Source organism: Cupressus sempervirens, chromosome 10 (assembly GCF_028749045.1).
Source record: "Cupressus sempervirens isolate cs-2001-9-10 chromosome 10, ASM2874904v1, whole genome shotgun sequence".
NCBI lineage: Eukaryota > Viridiplantae > Streptophyta > Pinopsida > Cupressales > Cupressaceae > Cupressus > Cupressus sempervirens.
In genome coordinates, this window is record NC_143127.1 from 679,516,328 (window position 1) to 679,541,789 (window position 25,462).

A 25,462-nucleotide genomic window follows, 5' to 3' on the forward strand; every position below is an offset into this window, starting at 1 on the left:
GAGTGGAGTATGGTTATAAAACCCTAAGCCACCCCCTCCTCCTCCTTCATTTTTTAAAGTGTTTGACGAGGGAGAGGTAAGCCTTCTCCCCCCCTCTCTCTTGCACTGTGTGCCCTCATGGGCATGTGCGCACTCATGTGCAATGCTCTTTTTGGGTATGCACACGTAGAACCTGCATGACTCATAGCATGATGTAAAGCATGGTGCCTACGTGGCTAGGTGTAGTTCCCACACTCATTCCCTTGAGGTGCTGGGCATGGCGCTCTCACCCACACCCTCGCGACACTCGCACTCGTGCCCTCACGGTGCTAAGCGCAACTCCCACGTGGTGCTAGGCACAGTGTTAATGTAGTGCCCTTTAGGATTCCATCATGGTGCTCATGCCTATGCCCTAGTGGCATTGGGGGTAGTGCCTACACAGTGGCACCCACGGCCACACATTGGCACTTGTGCCTACATGGAGCCCGTGCCTTTTATTTTATTTTTATTTTTTTAATTTTTGTTTACTATGAAAGATGTAATGTTTTTTTTTTTTTAAACTATAAAAATTTAAAAAATAAATGAATAAATAAAATAAAATAAAAAATAATAATGAAAATAAAATAAAATAAAATAAATAAGTCTCCAAGTGGGACTTTTTTTTCCTCTTACGTTATTTTTTGCTATCTAATAATTGATTGTGTTTTCTTTTTCTTTGTGATGTATAAGTAACACAATCTGATGGTGTGTACATCTAGATCAACAACGAAACTAGTTTTTTACAAATTTCAAGACATGACCCCAAATTCAAGATTACATGATGAGTACGTTGAGATCAAAGATATTGACCTCGGACACATAGACCTGGGAGAATTCTTGAGAGTTTGCAACAATCTGACACAAAGGACAACCTTGGTGTCTGCATTAATCCATTCTGAATTAGTGAATGTAGTGTCACATCCTGTGTCAATACAGTTAGCTGAGTTGATCATGACCCTATCTCGACATTTTGTACTTGATGAAAGGGTAGTCAAGAGCATTATCAAGGAAGTGGTTTTGGATTTTCAACTTGATAACATTGAGCAAGTCTTTCATCCTCCCAAAGCTGATTAGTTCATCCAACTCTCCTACAAAGCAGTTGAAAGATGGTATAAGGATCATCACCAAGAGGCCATCGACATCATACATTCCTTGTACTTCATTTTGACACCACCTCAGGGAAAGAAAATCAGCAAAGTGGATATGACTCAAGGATACATGAAGGATGACATTAGATACTCCATCATTCTTTTGAGCAGAGTCATGAGCTTACCTACAGTAGGTCATCTCACTACATTCATGGTCAATGTCATTGAGACTATTAGGCATGAAAAGATACCATTGGATTAGGCCACCATGCTAAGAAAAAACTTGTGTGATCAATTGAGGATAGTAAAGGATAAGAAGAAGTTCTATTTGAATTCTTATGTGGTGTATCTACTTGCAACAAGGGCAACCAACTATCTTGGGATTGTACAAGAAAGGCAGTATGTAGGACCCCAATGCTTGACCATACATAGTTTATCCTCAATTGGTGAAGAAGAAGCTCTCACCATAGAGCAAGGAGTACATAATTGTAAATGATGCCTTAATCTTTGCCATCATTTGATTCACCAAGGGAGACTATGGGAAGAGACTGACCGATGAAGCCAAGGCATAGATCATAGCTCTCGAAGCATATTTCATCCAATTTAGGACATTTTCATACATCTGTGTAGCTGGTGCATCTATCAATCCAAAGAAACTCCCAAGGTACCCAAGTGACAAGTTGGTCCTAATGGAAATATCCTGGCAGATTAAGTCAGCTTATGAGAGGATCCAAAGATAATGGAGACCTTGTTAGGATTGACCTTTTGTAGTAGGAGCATATCAAGTGAAGAGAAAGCAAGATATCTTGAATTTTGAGTGGGAATGGGAGAACTACCCTCTTGAAGAGTATAACTCTCCTTGGCCATTCTTTGACAATGTTGGTAAAGTGGAAAACTTTATAGGAATGGAGTTCTATCATGAGGATTCCATTGAAAATCATTGGATGAATGTCACAAATGACTACGATGTTCGCATCAAAGACTATTGTAGGATGACTTTGTATCTAGAAAAAGAGGCTATACATTTGACCATCCCTTATGAGATAAGGGTACAAGACTGTAAGGAACTACTAGATCCCTTATTCAATACAAATAAATTTGGTGAGAGACCCATTCTAAATGCAAACTTTGATAGAGAGGGAGGAGATGATATTAATCATTGAGCGAGACATGCCATTCGAATGACAAAGAGTTGGATTAAGAAACCCTTTCTACTTGATCCAATTCTGGATATAGTGATCTTCCATGCACATGCTCACCTAGAAAGGGGTAAGGGAAGGAAAGTCACTCTTCCTATCTTTGCACTCTAGTCTACTATTAGGCCAGAGATGGTCTACCAACTTGATTGCCTAGTAGGACACTACCACCCTTTGAAGAGGAAGGGAAATAGGAAAAGAGCCTCTCCTTAGAGGATTCAGACAGAGCATGTTGAAGAACAGGTCTCCTCCTAGCAATAGGAATCAAGTCTACAAGAGCCCTAGGATGGTGGAGCTTCTCATATCTAGGTTGAATTTCCATTGCCTCTTGTTTTTTGAAGTCAACAAGAAGAGGGAGAAATTCCAGAGAGCTTCATTCCTCTAGTGCATGAAAAACCTACTTCTCCTATTATTCCACAGAAACAAAAGAGGATCAAGGTTAGAATGAACAAGAGGCAAAGAGTCCATAAAATATTAGTGCCTAATCCATCTATTCCTGAGACCATTCCAGAGGAAGAATTAGATGAGGAAGAAATAAAATTAGATGAGGGGGAAGAACAAGTACTCTCACAAAGGAGAACTCGATTGGCAAAAGCCACAAAATTGGAGAGAAGGAAGAGTGCCACAAGTGCGCTGCCACCCACCCAAGCAGAACTTGTAGAACTCTCTTCTTCAAAAGATGAAGTGTAGTGATGGGTGAATGAGAAAAGGGAGTAAGGTGAAGATGTTCTCTCCATCCCAGATTTTTATTTCATGCCTATGGGTATGGAATTAGTTGGAGATAAGATCAAATACACCCCTATAGGTGAACTTCAATAGAAAGACTGGATGTAGATGTGACAAAAACCACAAGGTCCTCATCTCACTCATCCATCTCCACCACAGGTCAAGATGGTAGATAAGAGTAACAAGAGCAACTAGAAAGAATTCTTACTTATCAGCCATCAAAAGAGGCATAGATAGTAGAATGTGTACAACAACCTTCTCAAGAGGTTGATGATCAAACTACAGGATCTACAGAGACTAAGACTACACAAAAAGAGTCCTCATAGTAGGAGACTCTGAGAAAAAGTGATCAAGGGAAGGATGTAGTTGAACACATCCCTTCATCATCTAGAGCCAAGGTTGTAGAGAGACATATCCCAGGAATGTTTCAGAAAGAAATAATGAGAAGTACCAAGAATTAGTTATGTGCTTCAGAGGATGACATTTGTGATATTGTGGAGATTTTAAACAAGCCCGAGTCTCCATTACATGATGCAACACCATTTGCATTCATCACTTCCATACTGAACCAAGACTTATTTGCACAAGTGGCTCACCCTCCTAAAGGTATAGATGTAGAAGTTGTTAGTCTCAAGGACTATGAAGTGAAAGATATTATGTTGGGAAAGTCTACATGGGATACATCCTGATAGGTGATGACTATGGGAGTCAAAGAGGTTCTTAGGCACATAGAACAAGGTGATATTGAAATTAGAACACTTCATAGGAAAGTTGAGATTCTAAAAGAATATCTAGCCAAAGTTATTGGTCCTCTTGATCTTGAACACCCCTAGGAGACTTTGAATACCATTCTTAGACAAGGGGAAAGTGTCCGGCTCAATCCATTTTTTAAAGCTTGTTAGGAATGGTAGGATAGCCTTGAGGATAAAGGTTTTACTATAACCAGAGGAAGTTTGAAGTTGTTGCATGCTACACAAGAGAATGTTGATAAGATCGTGGCAATTTTGAGGCAGGATTTCAGTATCATGGTTGAAGTATGGGCATGGAGCAAATATTTGCAAACTCTACAAGCCATAAAAGGGCAAAGGTATCACATTTTGATTGATGTATATACCAAAGAAGAATTAAACATGATAGATGATTGGATAGAGAAGATTGCCGATGGAAATGAAGTGATGGAAACATTGCATGATAAGATACATAGGCTCAAGGACCAAGCCCGAGAGAAAATTTTGGAAGCAAAAAAGTTGTATAGTGATGCATGCTTGGATATCTTTGAGGATGAAGAACAAGAAAAGTTTTTGCTAATTGAAGTAGTAGTGGAGAATTTCAAGAAGACTTTAGAGGAAGCATCTATTGCTGAAGACATCAAATAAGCCTTTAGGACAGAGGAAGAACTATTAGAGTTGGACACCAAACTGTGAGATTTTGCAGAGACTCAAATTGAGGTGGACAACTACAGGTAGAATTTTAAGGATAAGTATGAGGCTTTAGATCTTCTATGTGCTATGAATATTACTAAGATTATAGAGAAATTCAAGGGCAAACATTCAAACATAGTATTGGGTTGAAGATGAACAAAACCTAGATGCTAGAATTTCAATTTTGATAGTTAGTAAAATTTTGAGATTTTGACTTAGTCGAGGTTTGCAAGTCCACATTTTCATGTAGCTTTGTAAGTTTGCAGATATGTAGCTTCATAGCTTTGCAGGGCCACAGCTTTGCAATTTAGAGTTGCACTGATTGTTGACCACCAGTTCCAAAAATAACACTTTCCATGCATTGGGAACATGTTTTGATGGCAAGTTAACTCTAACACATGCCTAGTGAATGGCTAGCTTCTATTTTTGGCACCTCCATGCACTTGCACTTTGACTGATGGCTTCCTCGTACTTTTTCTCTCATGCTTTCATTGCTTTTGACATGTAAAGGGCTCATGCATCTAATCAATGAATAAAATATGGATGGAATCCTTCTAAACAATAGTTAGATTGTTAGTTTTGTATATATTTAGCATTTTATTGCATCAAGATATCTCTCACTCTCAACACAAATTGATTAGATGATTTCTTATAAATACTCCATTGTAAAATGTAACAAGGGTCACTGTTATTATGCAATAAAGTTATGCTTTTGGTGCTCGCATTTGGAGTGTAGTCATTCTTGCCTGAATGTGTCATTATTTTGTGGAATTTATTCATGAGATTGTGATTGAGCCAAAGGTTTATTTTTTTTTTCTAGTTGTGCAATCCTTTAGTTCTAGTGTTTGCTACAGATATATGAATTTTGCTGATGTAACAAGCTTGAGAAGAGTCACTTGATTGTGTCTACATAGCTTTTTGTCTCGCATGAGTGCACTTTTTGTGGCCTTCCGATTTGATGAAGAGTGAAACATCATTCTATTTGTTAAAGATTCTCACTGATGATTGCATCAATAGATTGTAGGAAGTGTTGCTTCTATTTTCATTGGTTTCCTACCAATTTTTTCGAAGGTTTAACTCGCAGTGTGTTGTGTTCTATAGCTTATGTTCATTTTGGAATTCCAATTTCATGTTATTTGCTTTCAATTTCATTATTTTCTTTACTAACCCCCTATTAGAATAGGACCTCATAGTAGCTGAATTGTTAAAATTGCATTCATTAAAAAATAAGAAAATACAAAAATATTGTTTTCTTTTGGTGTGATATTTTCAGACAACAAATTGGTTTACTTTGATTTTGACATAAAAGAGTTTTTAGAACCAGCAAAGACCTCCTTGTGAACATTCACATTTATCTTCTACTGAGTGGATTTTGGTATGTGGCAAGGCAAATATTGAACCTTGGAGTGGATCTTTAAAAATATTTTATTTTCAAGAGACAAATTACACAATGGATTCCTATTATTGACCTCATGCAAAATGAATGCCCAACATTGTGTTCATGCTATTTCTTTCATGTGTATGCAACTAAATTAATTAAGGTTATCATAGAAAACATCTTAAAATTTTCATGTTAAGCATTTTTTGAGTTACATTTGTTATTTCAATGGTTAGCAAGTTACAACATATTATTAGTAATAACCGAATTCCTATGTGTTTACTGAGCAAGAGTTTTTTCGTTGAAGTTTATGTTTTATGCCTAACATCTAAGTGATCTAGGATTTATTTTAGTAGTAATTGATTCACCCTCCCCTCTTAGTTGCTCCTTGTATATTTCCAATAATGTCTACTTCTTAACTTGTACAGTCAGCTCCCTCTATGTTTGTCTTCTTAATTTCATTCTAGTTCTCATTCAACGCAATCTCTAGATGCTCCCTCTCAAAATAACTATAGTAGTATCAAATATATGATACATTTCCCTCTATTATTTCAAATATAAAATAACTTAACTACATAACTTCTCCCTCTTACTGATAGGAATGGTAGCTAGACATCTCATATATTCTCTTCCTTTCTATATGTAGCATGCATGGTAACTTGTAGACATTCACTCCCTCTTTGACAACAATTCCAAATGCATCAACCATTCACATGCATTTTATCTATTTTTCCTAGCATACATAACATCTGCGTATCACTATTCTAAGTAATATAGAAATGTCATTTCATCATCCTTCTTCACAACTCCTTACAACATAATTTTCTTATAGTTCATTCTCATACTTTTCACACCTTTAGGAAGCTCCTAAAGTCTGACCTCCTACATCAATGTGTAAGATATTCTAATCATAACAATTGATGCAATGCATCATCTCTTCTTAGTTTTCTTCATGTAATGGAATGAACCCTAACTTACCTCTTACGTACTCAAAAGCATCCTTAGGTAGTGCCTTTGTGAATATGAAAACTATCTAGTCTTATGTGTTCACATATTCCAATCTCACTTCTTTGTCTTGCACCAACTCTCCTAAGTAATGATATTTGATCTCAATATGTCTAGTATTTGTGTGCATCATTAATCTCTTTCTTCATACCTTTCAACAATCTTGATCCATAAAATGTTTGAACAATTCACTAGTACAACATATTCAACCTCTATTGTGGATTGTGAAATATAGTTTTGCTTCTTTCTTGTCCATGAAATTAGTCTCTTGCCTAGAAATGAAGTGCCTCCACTTGTACTCTTTCTATCATCAAAATTTTCATCCCAATATACATTTTCAACTCAAATTTATCATTTTACATGTACCTATTGACATTATAGTAATTTTTGTTATTAGTGACATACAATTATTTAGATTGTAAGTATCTATCGAGCACATTGTACATTTAATAGTGTTAACCAAGAATTTTAGTATCTACTAAGTTCTATATTTGTTGCTGAGTCCAAGGGACAATATTCAGTTTGCATTGAGCAGTTAGTACCAAGGTATTGATGAGCATTATAAACTGAGCATCTCAATATATACTGAGTTTATCAATGCAAAATGAGTTGTTCAATGCTTACCAAGTTCATAGTTGATGTGATGGGAGTCTAGTGTTAACTAAGTTACTCAGTATTAACCAAGTGACTTAGTTTATATCGAGTTGGTAGCGATAGCATTGACCAAGCTATGTAGTTTGAATCAAGTGATTTAGTTTATATGTCAAGTTTCATAATATTCACCAAGTTATGAGTATAGATAGAGTTCAAGACTAATTGGAAGTTTCTGCATCTACCAAGTCCATGATGATGCAAAACATTGATAGTGGATGCCAAGTATTGTTAGTGGATTCTGAGTATTAGAACCTCACCGAGATAGTCTTCAAAACCCAAGTTCGTCTAGTTGGTTTGAATTTGTGGTTTTTGTGTAAACTTGTATTGTGGCTGACTTTGTAATTTGTAAATTGGATTGGTATATATGTAACATATTTTATCACATCCAATATGATAATAATATGTAATGAAATAAGAAAAGAAGAATAGAAGATTGAATTACAAAGTTTACAATTGTATAAGGAGAAGAAAGGATTTATCTATCACAACAAGGTGATTTCTACACTTAGGGCAGTCTCATTCAACAAACCAAGTTGCAGATTAGAGATCAGCTACTATTTCATCATAACAAGTGGACCAGTCATATATTTTAGCAAGGTTCTAATAGTCTTGTATAAATCTCTTTACCAAGTGCATACTTCATTGTATGTTTGTAAATCCTTTTGCAAGGTGGACCTAGTAGTCCTTATTGATCCTAACAAAGAAGATCATTAGAAGTGATCATTGTAAGCCTTAACTGGCCAACTTTATACTATAGTACTAAAGCTTTTGGGTATCATCCCCACCCCAGTTTTACTTTCTAGTTTAGAGGGTTTCTGGGTTACCAAATTGTGTGTCAAAGTGTTATGAATGCTTAATGTTTTCAATTTCTCATGCATGCAATTAGATCAAAATAAAAAAGAAGGATTAAGTTTTATTGATTATTGATTCACCCATCCCCTCTCAGTAACTTAGCCTATCATAATATTTCCAAAAGTAACATAATCCATAGTCTTTTGTTCATTTCTAGTATCTTAGTATCCTTTTCACTACCATAATGTTATTTTCTCTAGGATTAGCAGATAATCTAGCAACAATAAAAACTACTAATATAATGTTACAACATATTGTAGTTTTCCAATCATCAACATGTATAATGTTTGATTCACCTCAACAAAATCATCATTATTTGACAACTTATGACCAGTAACCATTGATGTTCCAACTGGTCTCGAGTCTTCCATTTTAAAAGTCTTTAATATGTCCACGACACACTTAGATTGTGTAATGTATATGCCACCTTTCATTTGATAGACTTGGAATCCCAAAAATAATTTGATCTCTCCAAACATTGACATCTCAAACTCCTTTATTTGATCACCAAATGACTTATGCATTAAATCTTTTACTCCAAATATGATATCATCAACAAATATTTCAGATGACAATATCTTACTTTTAGACTAACTTTTCAAATATAGATTGTTATTATCATTAGTTCTTGAAAAACTCATTTTCACCAAATAATTGTGTAACATTTCCTAAAATTATCTAGGGGCTTTCTTCAAACAATATAAAGCTATGTGTAACTTACATATCATATTCATCTTTCTTGGATCAACAAATTCTCTAAGTTGTTCAATGTAGACTTCTTCCTCCAAGATTCCATTCAAGAATATAGATTTGGCATCCATTTGATATACTTTGAATCCATTGTAAGAAGCTTACAGAAGGAAATTTCTCACTCCTTCCAACCTTACAACTAGGGAAAATGTCTCACCAAAGTCAACCCTTATTCTTGTTTATATCCCTTATGAACTAGTCTTGCCTTGTTCCTTATGACTTCATCTTTCTCATTCAGATTATTTCTGAAAATCCACTTAGTTCCAATCAAATTCTTATCCTTTGGTTTGGGTATGAGTGTCCAATTACTTTTCTTATTGATTTGCATAATTTATTCATTCATTTCTCCTTTCCAATCTTTATTCTCCAAAGAATCTTTAACTGATTTGGGATCAAACTCACATAATAAAGATGCATCACTCTTTAATCTTGTTCTTTTCATGACTCCCAATTTTTATTTTTTTAAGTATTTGGTCTAATGCATGATGTCTTCTTACATACTCTTCCAAAATAGGTTCAAGTCTTGTTTCTTCTTGTTGTAGTTTACTGGATTCAACTTGTTTTTCTTCTTTAGGTATTTTTCGATGTAACTTGGCTTCCTATGTCTACTAGTTGAAAGTGTCTATTTGTGACTCAACTCTTATAACTTGATGAGCAAGAGTCTACTGATGCTTAGTACAACTATTCTATAGAACCTTGGTAGTGCCTAACTACTGGTGCTCGACAACCATCTTTTCTTTTTCTTGTAAGGTACCAAGTTCACCTTCATAGATATAAACAAAATTTTTGTAGTCTTTAGGTTCTTTCTTTTTAGTGGTAAAATGGAAGGACTTTAATAGGATATAAATTTACACTTTATAGGGAACTGATCCATTCAAATACATGTGTGTGATAGAAACTGGTGGATTTCTGCGTATGATTCCACTTATTATTTGAATTAGATTAGCTAGGACACAAAGGTAGAAGGGTGCTAATACTAAATTCAAGTTGTAAAGAGGAATACAATACAAAGAAATAGACTCTCTTACACCCTTAATAAGATAATGTGAATGTTAAATTGAACTAATTACCTAAATAATATAAATCTAGATGCTATGTGAATAGAATTAGACCAATTAAAATGCAAATTTAGGGTGCAAATATGTGTAGAGGAAGATGTGTGTTTTCTCAAGAAATTTTAGATCTGCAACTTTTCTAAACTTTCATCAACAAATCTTGGAATGAAATGAAATAATCAATACAAACTCTAAATCTCCCCAAAATTGGAGACTTAAGGACTAGGTTGACACGGAAGGATGTCCTACAACCAGGTCTACATAATCCGTGACTCTAAAACTGATGACTCCAAAAAGCCTACAAAATGTAGGTTCTAGATCTATAATTCTTCTTAAATGGTGCACATTTAAATCCATGGCTCCATGATGTGGTTATGATAGATCTATTGCAATTGTGGAGATAAGGGGGAAAGAAGTTGGGTTGACCAAAATGTTCAATTTGGTGAAGCTGAGGCCAAAGAAGATAGATTGCCAAAAGAAGAACATCAAACTTCAAGAAAGAGGATTCACATCAGGTTCACCAAATCATTTATTGGTATAATGGAAGAACTTTAATAGGATGTAAACTTCCACTTTGTGGGGCATTGAACTATTCAAATATGCATGTGTGAGGAAAAGAGGGGGATTTCCAAATATGACTCCACTTATCATCTAAATTAGATTAGCTAGGACCCAAAGGAAGAAGGGTGCTAATACTAAATCTAGGTTGTAAGGAGGAATGTAATACAAAGAAATGTACTCTCTTAGGCCCTTAATATGATAATTTAAATATAAAATTGGACTAATTGTTTAAATAATATAAATATAGATGCCATGTGAATACAATTAGCCTAATTAAGATGAAAATCTAGGGTAAAGATATGAAAGGAAGTAAAATATAAAAGACTCACCTTGAAATGCATAGAGAAAGATGTCATTTTTCTCAAGAAATTTTAGATCTGAATCTTTTTTGAACTTTCATTCGGCAATCCTGGAATGCAACACCAAAAGGAACAAAACCCAAAAATCTCCACAGAATTTGAGAATGAAGGACTAGGTCAACATGGAAGGACATCCTTCAACTAGGCGATGTAGTCCATGAATCCAAAATTGAAGACTCTAGAAAGCTTACAAATTGTAGCTTCTAGATCTATAACTCTTTTCGCTCCCAACTTGTAAATCAAAATAGAAAATAAAAGTTTGGGGGTTGGGGTTTGACGAGGGCTTGCCTTGGTCAAGCCCTAAGTTAAGGAATTAACTATAATTGATAAATGTAAATGTAAGTGACTATAAAGAGAGAGATAAATGTTAGGATTCATCTTGCCCATGTTATGTAAAGGTATTGTATAGTAGATCTTTGAATTCAATAGGAAGGATATAGGATATCTCCACAATTGCAATGGATCGACCACAACCACATCATGGAGCCATGGATATAAATGTGCATTGATGAAGAAGATAATGAATGAATCAATGTGGATCTCCTCCCTTGATGTCCAATGATATGCTATATCTTTAAGAGGAAATTGCCATAAAAAATCCTTGTATTTTAGAAGAAGAATTGCTTGCTCAAATGCTTGAATGCTAGAACTCCTCACTTTGAGTACTTTATGAGATGATATATGAAAATGAATCCTCCAAGCCTCCCTTTATAATAGTTTCCTTGAGGGAAAATAGTTAAGGGACAACTTAAGACTAACTATTAAATAAAGAGTTAACCACAAATTGATTGTTAAGAGAGTTAAGGGTATGTGCAGGGTCATGGTTAACCAAACTATGCTCTTAAGTGGTAATAAAAAATTAGAAAATCAAGGTTATGTCAACTTGACATGCAATTTTCTAATTTTTATTAGCTTTATATCAAAAAATTGAGAGAAAAGAATCTCTAGGAAATTGAATCGAGTTTCTAAACTACTAGGACTTATCTCAAAAAAATAAAAATTGATTGGTCAAAATTTTGAATTTTAATGCAATATTACAAAAATTCTAGAACAAAAACAAGTAGACATATGTCTGACCACCTTAATCAAAATCAAATGATAATATTTCTTAATAATATTATAGATATATGTAGTAGACTCATGCCTAGATGTGACACATATTTTTGGATATTTTTATTCTAAATAAATAATTAATAAGTAATTTTTGACTTTAGCATTTTTGGAATTAAAAAACTCTCGTGTCTGACCACCTAACTATTTCAAAACTCTGCAAAAAAAAAAAAAATTATTTTATTTCCCTTATAGTGGAAGAAACATAGAATGTGATGCATCTTTTGGATTCTAAAAATGTTTTACTATTTGAAAGTTATATCTATTTTTCAAGTAGTGTGTTAGTCAGCACTTTATATGTAACTCCATTAGAAAAATAAGTAATAATTACTTACTAAAATCATAATTTGACAAAGCTTACATTTATGGAAATATAAGAAAATTCTTAAGAAACCCTTTTCATTTCATCAAATTTTGGCCAAAAAAAGGTTGTCAGCTACATGTTTGAAGTAAAAATCACATAAAAATAGGGCAAAAACACATCTTTAAGATGTTTTTAAAGTTGACCATATAGGGTTGGTATCAAAAGATATAGACCTTATAAAGATATTAATTATTTTCATTTAGTATCAGGGTGGGTGGGAAAGAAGTTGGAATAAATTTTGAAATGGTTTGAGGCATTTCAAAACTACATATTTTTAAAATTGTGACTTTTTGGCACACCATTGTCCTACACATACCCTTAACTGCATGCCAACTATTAACCAGACTGTTAACTATAGGCCAACAAGTGAGATAGATAAATTAATTAATAATCTTGAGGAGTTTCGAGTCCTAAAATTTCTACTTATCAAGGACTAGGTTGACTTGGGTTGACCTAGTCCTAGACAAGGTCAACTTGGGTCAATCTAGACCAAAAAATGGAGGAAAAAGGCCTGAGAAAGGACCAGGCCAACCTAGATCAACCTAGTCCTAGAGAATGGAGAGAAAAATCCCTAGAGGGGACTAGGTTGACTTTGGTCAACCTAGTCCTAGAGACTAGAGAGAAAAATCACTAGAAAGGTCCAAAAGGTTGCACATATGAAATAGGTTGATATGGACAGAAGGGTAACAAAGCAACACCTAGAAGACCATTTCAGAAAATAAGAGATGCCAAAGAATAGTGAAATGGAAGAGGATAAGAGGAAAAGAAACATTCATCACATGTCCATCCATGGTCTAACAAAGAAATTATGGACAAAGGGTGCTAAAAGGTCTTAAAATAAAAGCATATTCATTTTAAGACAATACACTTTCTTGCAATCTTCTTCACTCTTTTCTACAAATTTGTCAACTATAACATTTGTACTTTCCACAAAAAAAATTTTTGTTAGAATTCAAACTTGTAAGCCTTTCTTTTAGTGGAATAACCTACAAATATAATTTCATCACTTTTTGTATCAAGTTTTCCTTTTCTTGCATCTTTCAATATATAAAAATTGCTCCCAAAAACTTTGAAATGATTTACATTAGGTGCATAGTCATACCAAAGTTCAAAATGTGGTTTGTTTGTATCTTTATTCACTTGTACTCAATTGAGAGTATAGAAAGAAGTACTTACAAATTCTCTCCAATATTTTGGTGAAATATTCTTCCCCATCTTTAGTGTCCTTATAGAGTCCATAATTGACCTATTCCTTCTTTTAGGTATACCATTCTATACTATTGTCTTAGGTGTACTCATTTATCTCTTGATTCCTTTGTCATTGCATAATTTCTTAAACTCATTTGATATGAATTCATCTCCTCTATGTGATCTCAAGCACTTTATACTATTTTCTATTTCCTTTTCAACTCTAGCCAAATACAATTTAAATATTTTCTTTAAGAAACATCATAGTCATCATTCTAGAAAATTCATCAACAAAAAAAATGAAATATTTGTCACCATAATAGCTTTTTTGTCCAATAGAACCACATAAATTAGTATGAACTAGTTTCAAAATATCATTAAAATAATAGGTCTTTCTCTTGAAACTAGAGTTTGTCATTTTACCTATTTGGCATTGTTTGCACATCACCTTACTAGGTATTCTTAATCTTGGTAATCCTCTAGCTCTTTTCATCTTACTAATACTTACCAAATTATCAAAATTCATATGACTTAGCCTCTTATGTCATAACGAAAGATCCTCACATTATGAAAATAAAAAAGTATCTTCAAATAGGTATAAATAAAACAAGTTACCTCTTTTTTTATCTCCACTTCCAATTAGTTCGACAATAGAGTCATAGATCTCTACCTTCTTGTTTTGGAAATGAACTCTATAGCCTAAACTGATCAACTGTGCCACACTTAACAAGTTATATTTCAAACCTTTAACACAATATGCATTGTCACACTTCATCTTATCATTCAGTATAATTGATCCTTTACCTTTCACATAACATTGTGCATCATTACCAAACTTAGAGCTACTTCCATTATAATGTTCTAACATCTCAAACTTACTTCTATCACCATTCATATGATGTGAGTAACCACTATAAATTATCCATTTATAATTCTTACTAATATGTGAAATCAATAGAATTTTCTCATCTTCATCAGAATCATCTTCCATTGCAAAATCAATAACTCCTTCATCATGATTGATCATTTGAATTACCGTCAAAAAAACCTCATCATTAATGCAACATGATTTCTTAACATTGTCTTTTTAGTCTTTTTTTACCTTTCCTTCCTCTATTGTCTCTCCTTCCTTTGCACTTGAAATTTTTCATTTCATCCTTCTCATCTATGTCGAGATATCTTGCAGCAGTATGACCAACTTTATTAGATGTAAAACATACTATAGGAAGTTTACCTTTGTATTTCCCATTTCCTCTAGGTAGTCCTATAGCCAATAATGCTTCAAGCTCATCAAGATGATCATTAGATTCATTGTTACTTTCTACATGCTTTCTTTCCTTCTTTCTCTTAGATCCATGTGTTGGTGTTTGAAAACATTGTAGGTTTCCAATTACCCCAATGAGAATAAGACACATCTAGGGGTAGCTAATTCCCATTTTTGACATATCCTTTGATACATTGGGGCACCTATAAGGCTTGACCCTTCTTCTACTTCAGACTCTGTAAAACCTAGGTGGTGGATCTTAGATTCAATCGATATGGTACCAATGTAAAAACATATGCTTGAATCTCACAAAGTAGATTTAACCCTTATTTCTCCTAATAACTCATGTAATGACACAAATCTATAGTAGCTAAATGCAAATCTATGATATTCATAAGCTACGTGAGGGCATTACATTGTAGCTCTTCAACATGAAAGGGGAAAAGTGTTTGATTATTAATGTTGAATTCAACAAAACCCCTACTAAGTAGCAGTAAGAACTAATGATCCTATAGCTGATTAGTGCCTTATCTATTGGGAAAATCTATGAATCAATCACAAACATATGGATATCTAAGACATATCTATCTATTCAAATATCTGATCTATTCATTCACCTTGTAAATAGACATCTGTTTCAATCTAAATCTCATTCTTACCAGATATCCTTCATAATAAACTTGCAACTTTGTTGATTCCCTAAAGCATTTACATAATTCCTTGAATTACAATTAACAATGAAGCAACATACAACCTTAAGGGACTGCAACTATGACCTAGGCTCTTTGTTGAAAGATCATAAAACATTGAAAATTCATTGAGAAAGGAGACAAGATCTAAAATGAGAACTCAAACACTTGTTGTTATTTGTATTTATTTTCTTAAAACAATACATTCATATGCATGAAATGAAAATGCAAAAAAACCTAATAGATCTAAACTATCTGTATCATCCTTCCTAATGTTGTTTATACAAGAGAAATTGTTGAAGAATGAAGCTGGAATCATAGATTTGGATCCAACAAAGTGGTCTCACAGAAAGACTAAAAATTCTAACCAGTAATGGTCTTGTAGTGAAAAAATTGGAATCCCTACAAAGAATGAGAGAAAGAAAGATATAGGAAAGAAAAAATTACTAGATTTGTTCTGTGTCTGACATCTATCCACTTGAAATTCCCTCCTTATTAATGAAAAGACTCTTTCTAATCTCTCTCCCCTTTGATTTGATTTATTTTTCATCAATCTTCTATTACTAATATGAAAAAATATCTTGTTAGATGATGAAAACCTTTTGAGTCATCAAAAATCTAAAAGCTTGTTGAAAATGCTAGTAAAATTTGAGTTTCTACTAATTGAATGTGATCAAAGTCAACCCCAACTATATTTTTACCATGTTTTACTGATCCTATAACTACATTTTCAATTTTATGTCATTCCACTAAGAAGGCCCCAAATTTTATGTTTCTGGCTATAACTTGAACAAATGAATTCTTGTCCAAAAATGCACCCCATAATTGAAAAGTTCACCTTCTCACAATTCTTGTGATATATAATATCACTATGTTAGCCTCTCAAAAACCCCTTAAATCTCTATTTTAAAAATGCCCTCCTCATATAAAACTCAGGTCTGCAACTTATAAACTTTAAAATTTCAAAATTTTAAAAAGTTAAAAAGTTCAAAACTTAGAAAAAGACTGTTTTAAATTTAAAATCTGAATGCTGCAGTTGCTTGTCAAAAAATAATTAAAAATAATTATCTTTTATTGCTTTCAAATTTTATCACCCTTCTAAATTTAGGTCAAACCTGGTTTGACCTCTTTGACATGTAGCACTTTTGATTTGTTAGCCTTTGTACACACTGCCACTAGACTGCCACATCATCAAACTGAGCATAGTCCCACATCATCATCTAAGCAGGCCTGATGACACATGTCAACCTTCCACAATCCCACACTATTTAACTAGTGTGCATCTTTGAAATGCAAGATTGCACCATCTATTGGATTATGACACATGGTGACATCTAGTGAATCCATCTCAAACTACTCCTATGGTGCCACCTCACCACATGTAGGACCAACTAACATGTGGCATCTTCTCACCCTATTGCAATATTTATCAGTCAAGCATTTTGGTTTTCTGAGCATGTACCCACCGTCAAATTGTGACACGTGTCACGATCTTGTGCACTATCATTATTGGCACCATGTCATCATACTTGCATTTTCTTTCAAAATTATGCATGCTTCCTCCAATTGATGTTAGCGGTGGGGCCCTTATGCAAGCTTGGCTTTCAAAAGCTTTCTTTCTTTAAGACAGAATGTATATTGTAAGGGTTTTTATTTAAACTCTAGAACTCCCCTCCCCTAAGCAATGTTGGATTAATTACCTTTACTAGTTTTCCCTCTTATGACTACATTTTTTTAATGTGTGGGAGCTCTTTTAACATTGGCATCTACTGTCATTCTTTGGCATTGAGTCTTTTCCTTATGATGGTATTTTTGTGCTTGCATGCTCTGCCTTTACCTTGGGTGTCTTGCTTTTGTGCTAGGCATGAGTGTCTTTTAAAAACTGCGGCCTCTACCCTTTCAATGCTGTGGGTTCCCTTTTAAATGTTGGCTTCATTCTTATTCGTGGGCTCCTTCGATGCCAGGCATTCTTTACCTTTGTTGATCTCTATATTGTCATGGATTCTTCTATGAACTCTAACATCCCTTGACTCCTTTTGAAAATGTCGCTTGCTATTTTTGTTTGGTGCTTTTGATTGCATGATGGTGCTTCTTTGATTGATGGTATGTGGCTTTGTCTTAGACGGGTACCATTTTCCTCCATTGGTCATGGACTCTCCTTGGTTGCTTCTTCTATTTATTTGCCATGAAGATCTTTAAAGATGCCTCCTTTCCATAAGTACTTTGCATGAAACTTCTTCTGACTAGTGGTCCTCTTCCTACAAGGCATTGGTTTATTCATCTTCTTTTTTAACTAGTGCTTGCTTTGACTTTCATGGCTTTCCCTATTAACTTCTTGTTTTTTTTGCATTGGTGTGGTTTGTGTTTGGTTAGTGGCTTCTTTTGGATGTCACATGCTACAATCTACCCCTCAACCTTTATTGGAGGAACTTCATTAATCAACTCCATTGAATATTTTTTGTCAATTGTCTACATCCATTTAGCAGTGTGTTCAACAAGGATGTTGAGCCATCTCACATTAAAATTTATTTTTGCTTGGCTGAAAAATAATGGGGAAAATAAAGTAGAGAGCTTTCCAACCATGATCTGAGTTCAAGTGATTTCAACGAGCACTATTTCCAAAAGATATAGCAGAGCCTTGTAATGCATGAACGAAATATATGTATATCAGAGGTACGTTCTTCTATCAAAGAAACACAAGAAACCTCCAACAAGTGATGATTTTTCCTCTCAGCTACCCCATCACGTCATCATTTTAAAATTAGATTTCATAACCATTTAATATTTGAGAAAAATACAAGTTCACCCAAAACTCATAGTGATGAAAGTGATAGAATTCTCTCATGGACAATTTTAAATCCTCAATGTCTTATCATTCTATAACAATCAGTCTGAATTAATCAGGCCCCAAAGTGGGTCCAACTTTAAAAAAATTATTTTCGGACAATTGAACTGTCAAGTAGATCCCTTAGAACATGTTACACATATTTGAAATCAAACTCGACCAATGAATCAACATTTGAAACTCATTTTATCTTTTTACTACAAATTATCAACTTTGCATCTAGAGGTCCTTTGACTAGCCTTAAAAACTAATTCGAACCTCTGACCGGGCACTTAAAACTGGCACATTGATTCTCTATTCTGCACATTTTTACCCTATCAAATCTTGTCTCATGAAAAATTCAATGTCAAAAGATATTTTCTATCAAAGTTGACCTCTTAAAACTACCTGCAAACAACCATGTTAGAAAGAAATAAACTAGGTCCAAATTTGGCTTTGAAAACTGGGCAAACTAACACTTGGGGAAATGAAAATTGGGATGTTGGTTTAGTTTCATGAGGAGAGTATAAATCTAGGATTTGGGCTCATGAAAAATAACTCAGCACAAATGGCAAGTGGTCAAAGTAGGCTCTTTGGAATTGCTAACTAGAAACAATGACAGAAGAGCAATTTTTTGAAAATGGAATTGACCTATAAAAGTGTGCAAATGGATTCATCATGACTTAAAAATCAGCACACTTAAAGTATTTTCAGAGGAAAACACAATGGTACAATTCATTTGGTCCCATAAATTATAGACTCAAAGATATCACATCCCGAACAGAGCTTTCGATCAATCTGCACTTTATGACACCACTAAAAAGTTAGAAATTTCATTTGGAATCACATTTGAAAACTGATCAAACAGATTCACCATAGGCTCAAGCTTGAAAAATGGCAAGTCTCTAAGATCTATAATACAATGAAAAATGAATTTGAGCATTTTGGTCAGCTAGGTCAAAGTTATAATTTGTTAAACAGGGCCTCCCAGAATTATGAACCAAGTGCAAAAGCATGAAAAGAGTAAATGACTAACTTTAGGGGATTCAAAACCTAGTCAAATGGATTCTAAATAGCTCAAAATATGAAACATAGGCTCCTTGATATGGACACTAAACACTCCCAAAGTGGCAAGTCATGAAACATTTCTAGGTGTGAGATATTCAAATGCAAACATGGGCTCCTGTCGTTGTTTGACACTGGTGAAAATGTAGAATTGACAAATGTTGAAAATGAGACTTCACAAAATGGATGAAAATGACAGTTTATCATTAGAGAACATATAGACATACTGAATTAAGGGTTCTAGAAGCATTAAACATCTCATGGGGCTTAAAGGTACAGTCGGGTACATATGCACAAAAAGCATTCATAGGGCTCAATTTTCTCAATGGTACTCAAAATTGACCATGAAATTTTTAGTCTCAACAGTGGCTATGTCTAGGGATGGATGTCCCTTGTAGACATGGCAAGGATTCAGATCTATAGAAGAAGCAGACCATTCCCAAAACTTCAAAAAAATTCCACTCGAATAGCCTTATTGAAAGCAAGAAAACTACACTAATTGTACAAGGGGCAGCTCGAGGCTACGAAAACTTAGTCAAACTTCTTACCCCTGTCAAATACCTGATTTTCATTTGCATTTTGCTGAGGTAAGCTCCAAATTTCACTTTCATTTTTTTTACCATTTTTAACAATACCTTCACTTAGCTCATGAGGCAAAACAAAATAACTACCATCATTCTCATAGTGCATGTATACTATTGGTGTTTGAAAACACTGAAGGGTTTTCAATTATCCTAATGAGAATATGATATATCTAGGGGTAGATAACTACCATTTTCAACATGTCATTTTAGACACTAGGCCAACTATAAGGCATGACCCTTCTTCTTCTTCAGGCTCTACAAAACCTAGGCGGGTGGACCTGTAGATTCTTTATATGGTACCAGTTATCAAAGCATAGACTAAATCTAATGTAAAGTACATAAAAACCCCTTAATATTCTATACTTAACCAAGAATCACAAGCATGAAATAGCTAACAACATAACTCATGAAACTGGCAAACTAAGTGCGGGTTAACATTGAATAGCTTTCAACATAAAATGGAAAATTGATTTAATATGTTGATAACAACAAGACCCAAGTATGAGCAACAAAACTTAATGATCCTATCTCTAACCAGTGCCTTATCTATTGGGTAATTAAAATAAATTAAAAAAGTACATCTCTTGGAAACCTCTAACATAATTCCTACACCAAGATCCCTGATCTATCTTTCACCTTGTGAATAGACATCTGCTTCGTATTTGAATCTCATACTCAGACAATCCTTTGATGAAATAAGTAAACCTTGTGATAAACACCAAGAAATTACATGGCTCTTTCTTCCATAGGCAAGATATTTCAATCACATACATCACTAAATGAGATGCAACCTAATCTATGGTCTTTGATCACAAACTAGAAAAGATTACAGATCCACAAATAGGAGACAATATTCAAACTGAATTTGAAACCATTGTTGCTCTTTATTTGCTTTCCTTGAAACCAAATACATGAAATGTACAAAAATTAACTCATAAATCACCTAATAGACTAGAACTATCTGCATAAAACTTAATTGCTATTCATACAAGAAGAAATGCTGAAGAATGGTATCACAGTCAAGGAAAGACATCAAAACTAGAACCAAAATATTGCCTCATAGTAATGTGCATATTTTCTCCCTAGAACTAGAACCCTCACAATGAGAAAAAAAAAAAAAAGGAATAATATAGCACGAAGTGAAAACTCAGATCTGTTGTAAAGATGACATGTGTCCACTCAAAAATCCTTCCTAAGAGGATGAAAAACCTCTTTCTACCCTCTCTCTTTAACTGCATATCAGATCCATTTTCAATTTTCTTTTAGAGGCACCAAATATCTCAGAGATATCATGATGAAATATTATAAATGATTCTAACGTTAACATGAATTTATGGTAAAAAGTGAAAATCAATTGAAAAGTAACTTCTAGAATGCAAGAAAATGCTTTATGGATGATTTTCTTCACATTCGAATCTCAACAAGCCCTTAGAACTATCCTCTAACCAATTTTGATGCTCCATCATCAAATATGCATGTTCTACTACCAATATCCCAGAAATCACAAACTAGTGAACATCTGTGCAAAAACTGACCTGAAAAATGGAAAATTTGGATTCTCTCGATTCCAATGATATATTGGAGTGCATATTTTGCCTCTCAGGAACCCCCAGAAAGTTGATTTGAAAATTTCCCCCCTAGCATGGAACTCTGACTTGCACTCATAAATTTTAAATTTTTCAAAAATTTAAAACAACCTAAAGTTTAGGACTTTATATTAAATACTCTTTTGAAATTTAAAACTTCTGACATGCAAACCCCTTTGTCAAAAATAATTTAAAATTTATTTTTATTGCCTTCACATTTTTCCCTGCCTTTTAAATTTGGGGTCAAACTTCTGTTGATCAATCTCACCATGTGTCACTCTATGATTGGTTGACTTGTTGCTCTATCATCACCCAGTCACTACCTACCTCGTCATTGCCATCGGGAACCACTGCCATGTGTTGTCACCACATCAACCCTCGCTATGTCACTGTCTAAGTCAGCAACTACCACATCATTAGCGATATAGTGGCAAATTGACACATGTCATCCTTTGCCACATCATCACCTTGGAAAGTGTGCCACATGTTGATTTTTCACTAGTTCTGACTATTTAACTAGTACCACGTGGAATTTCACAATTTGCTGCTTGACTTGCACAGTCACTACCTCATCATCACCTGCTTTGGGTCCAATGACACATGTTCGCATCACCTCTACCCTCGCTATATTGCCATAGTTAACTAGCAAGCACTTTTGATTGGTGAGATAGTGACACTCGCTTGATTGAGACATGCATCATCATCTCGGTGCATCTGGGTTTTTTGGCACCATGTCATTGCACAAGCTTTTTCTTTTAAAATTTAGATTGGCATCACACTAACATCACACCTCCAAGTCAACTACATCGGCCTTATGCACGAGCAACTTTGTCTTTTCAAAAGCAACTTTCTTAAGACATTAGTCATTGAGTGTGCTTTCATATTTAAAAGCATCATAAGTCTATCCTACAGGAAATGTGCGATAATTAGTTTTGCATATTCTTCTCCTTGACTGTGTTTTTTCCTTCATAGTGGCCCTCTCTCTTTGCAAATCCATGGATGGGCTACTTCTTTATTAGGCGGGTGGCTTTCTCAAACATGTTTGCCTTGGTTTTTGGGTGGCCTCCTACTTTCTAAAATTGTTTGATTCTTATATGCATGAGCTTCTTCTATTACTTGACTGGATGATTTTTATCTGCGGCTCTTTTTTTATGATGGCATGAGTTTCTTTTGTTTTAAACTCTATTCTTCACATGTGCTCTGGGTGGACATGTCTTTTACTTTCTCTGCCCCTGCTTACTACCTGTAATTTTAGCCTTAGTGTTTTTTCTTTTTAATGTCGATTGCTCCCTCTGCTTGGCGTGAGTCTCCATCAATGGATAGAATCTATCTTTCTATGCATGAAAGTGCCCTTTAGCTACATTTTTCTTTACATGAACTACCTTTTTTTAGTGCAAGGTCTATTCATTTGCATTTGTCTTGCTCGGTTGTCTTCTTTGACTATAGTGAAAGAGGGTTCCTTGTTCTCTCAAACACCAGCATGGATGTGAAACTGAAATAATTGCCTTTCGCATACCCAGCTCAAGTATCCCAAATCCAATGTTGATACTAGGTTTAAAGTAGGCTTTAAGCCTTAGTTTTGTAAACCTCGAGTAATTCAAAGTAAAACAATTCTCATGTGATTAGCATGCAAGGCGTGACATGGGTTTTATGTGCATTGTACTTTTCATTCCATGAGTTGGACTTTTCTCTTTTGGTGGCTTGTCTTGCATATTCTTCCATTTGACTGATTTCTACCTTTACTAATGGCATGAACTGCTCTTTTGATTGGTAGTATCTCTTTATATGCATGAGACTCTTCTTTGTCTCTCAGGTTTCTTCTTATGTGTCTTGACTGGCATTTTCTTTCTCTATTCAATGTGTGGACTCTCCCCAACCTTGTGGTCTCAAACTTCCACAAAGCAATATCAATGGTGATACTATACCTATGAATTGTTGGCCTCTGAACCTCATAGACACTTCAACATGGTCATTACCTGTGGAATCATCCTGGGATAAACATGGTATTGTTTACCCAAGACACCGGATAGTGCGACCCATTGCCTCCTATCTAACGGGCTTTTTGCTTATTAAATATCCTCAGATTCGAAGTGTAAGCAACCAGACCCTCTAAGAATGGAGGGTTTGATGAATACAATTAAGCTAGATGAATGCAAATTTACTCTAAATGAAGTGCAAGCAATTAATCTAAGAAATAAAAGACATTAAGCTAAATGTATGCATTGTTATTTTAAATGAGAATTGAAATGCAATAACAATATGAAAGCTAGAAAGTTGAGTACTTAATTTGACAACAATTCAATACTATGAAAATTCAACCTCTGTAATGAGGAAATGAGAGTCTCTTAAATAGACTTTCCTGGAATCCATCATGGTTGAGATCGATTTCAATCAACAGTCAAGATTGAAGATGAAGTTTAGTCGTAAAGGAAGATTCCCAAATCAAAGGGAGTTAACTGGCCTAGATCTGAGTGTAAGAGTCAGTCAACTTAGATAGACTTCAGTGTCAGAGTAAGTGATCTAAGTCATCTGTAATTTGATCAGCAGTGAACTAGGAATTTCCTTTTTGAACTAAAGAGAGATTTTGGAGAGATATTTAATTTAATAAAATGAGATATGACCTCATAAATACATTTTCTTATTTAATTAAATAATTTCATTCAATTAATCAAAATAGGCATATTTATTAAATTAAATAAATTTAATTCCTTAGTACATTAGCCTTAGGATATATAATTTAATTTAATTAAAGTATAATACTTAATAATTAAATTAAATATTAATCAATAGGTTTAATGTGAGTAATATGAGTAAATACTATAGGAATTAAACTATAAGCATGATGAATGCAGATTAGGGTTTTCTACATCTGACAATTAAGTCAAGTAGTGAGTAGTAGAATAAGAAGTTTGCCTAGTGATATAGGACTTAAGATTGATCAGAAATAGACCAAAATTGGTGTCATGGTAATGAACCAATTTTGGGGTATTACAGATACCACGTTCATGCTCAGCCTTTAGTTTATCAAGCACCCAAGCATACTTGAATGACCTCTTGTTCATCTCAACAGCTTCCCCCTTTTAAACTTAACACACATGTGGATGTTTGTTTTAAATGGTCATCTACAAGGAATGATATCTTTGACCAATGCTCTAATTATGCTTTTAACATCCCATAAACTTATGGAAAAGAATATGGATGGCTTAGAAGACAAACCTCTGATCAAAATACTCATTTATCATTATTAATGCAATCTTGCATACCTTTTAAAACTTGGACCACTGATATGCTCATATTTCATTATGACATTAAAATCAACCCTCAAATATCACTTCACTTTTGCCTGGTAGAATTAGTGGGGCCCCAAAGTGGGTTTGACTAATTTTTTTTTTGTTTCTAAACACCTGAAATGCCAAATTGATCTATTGATCATCTTGAACTGATTAGAATTAAGTTTGGTCAATGAACCATCAATAAAAACTCATTTTATCACTTTCTTGCACACTGTCAACTTTGTGCTAGGAGGTCCTTTGATCGACTTTAAAAACTGACCTGAACACCTGGCCGACCTTTAAGAATTGGCACACTGATTCTCTCTTTGACATAGTCTTACCCCATCAAATCTTCTCTCATGAAAAATTTGGAGCCAAAAGATATTCTCTATTAAATTTGACCTCTTAAAATCACCTGCAGCTAAACATGACAGAAAACACTAAATTGGGTTT

At 34.3% G+C, this 25,462-nt stretch overlaps 1 pseudogene; it reads left to right on the forward strand.

The window, feature by feature from the left end:
- Positions 1-256: 256 nt before the first annotated feature.
- LOC149535637 (2-succinylbenzoate--CoA ligase, chloroplastic/peroxisomal-like) overlaps positions 257-25,462 on the forward strand; it is a 117,326-nt pseudogene continuing 92,120 nt past the window's right edge.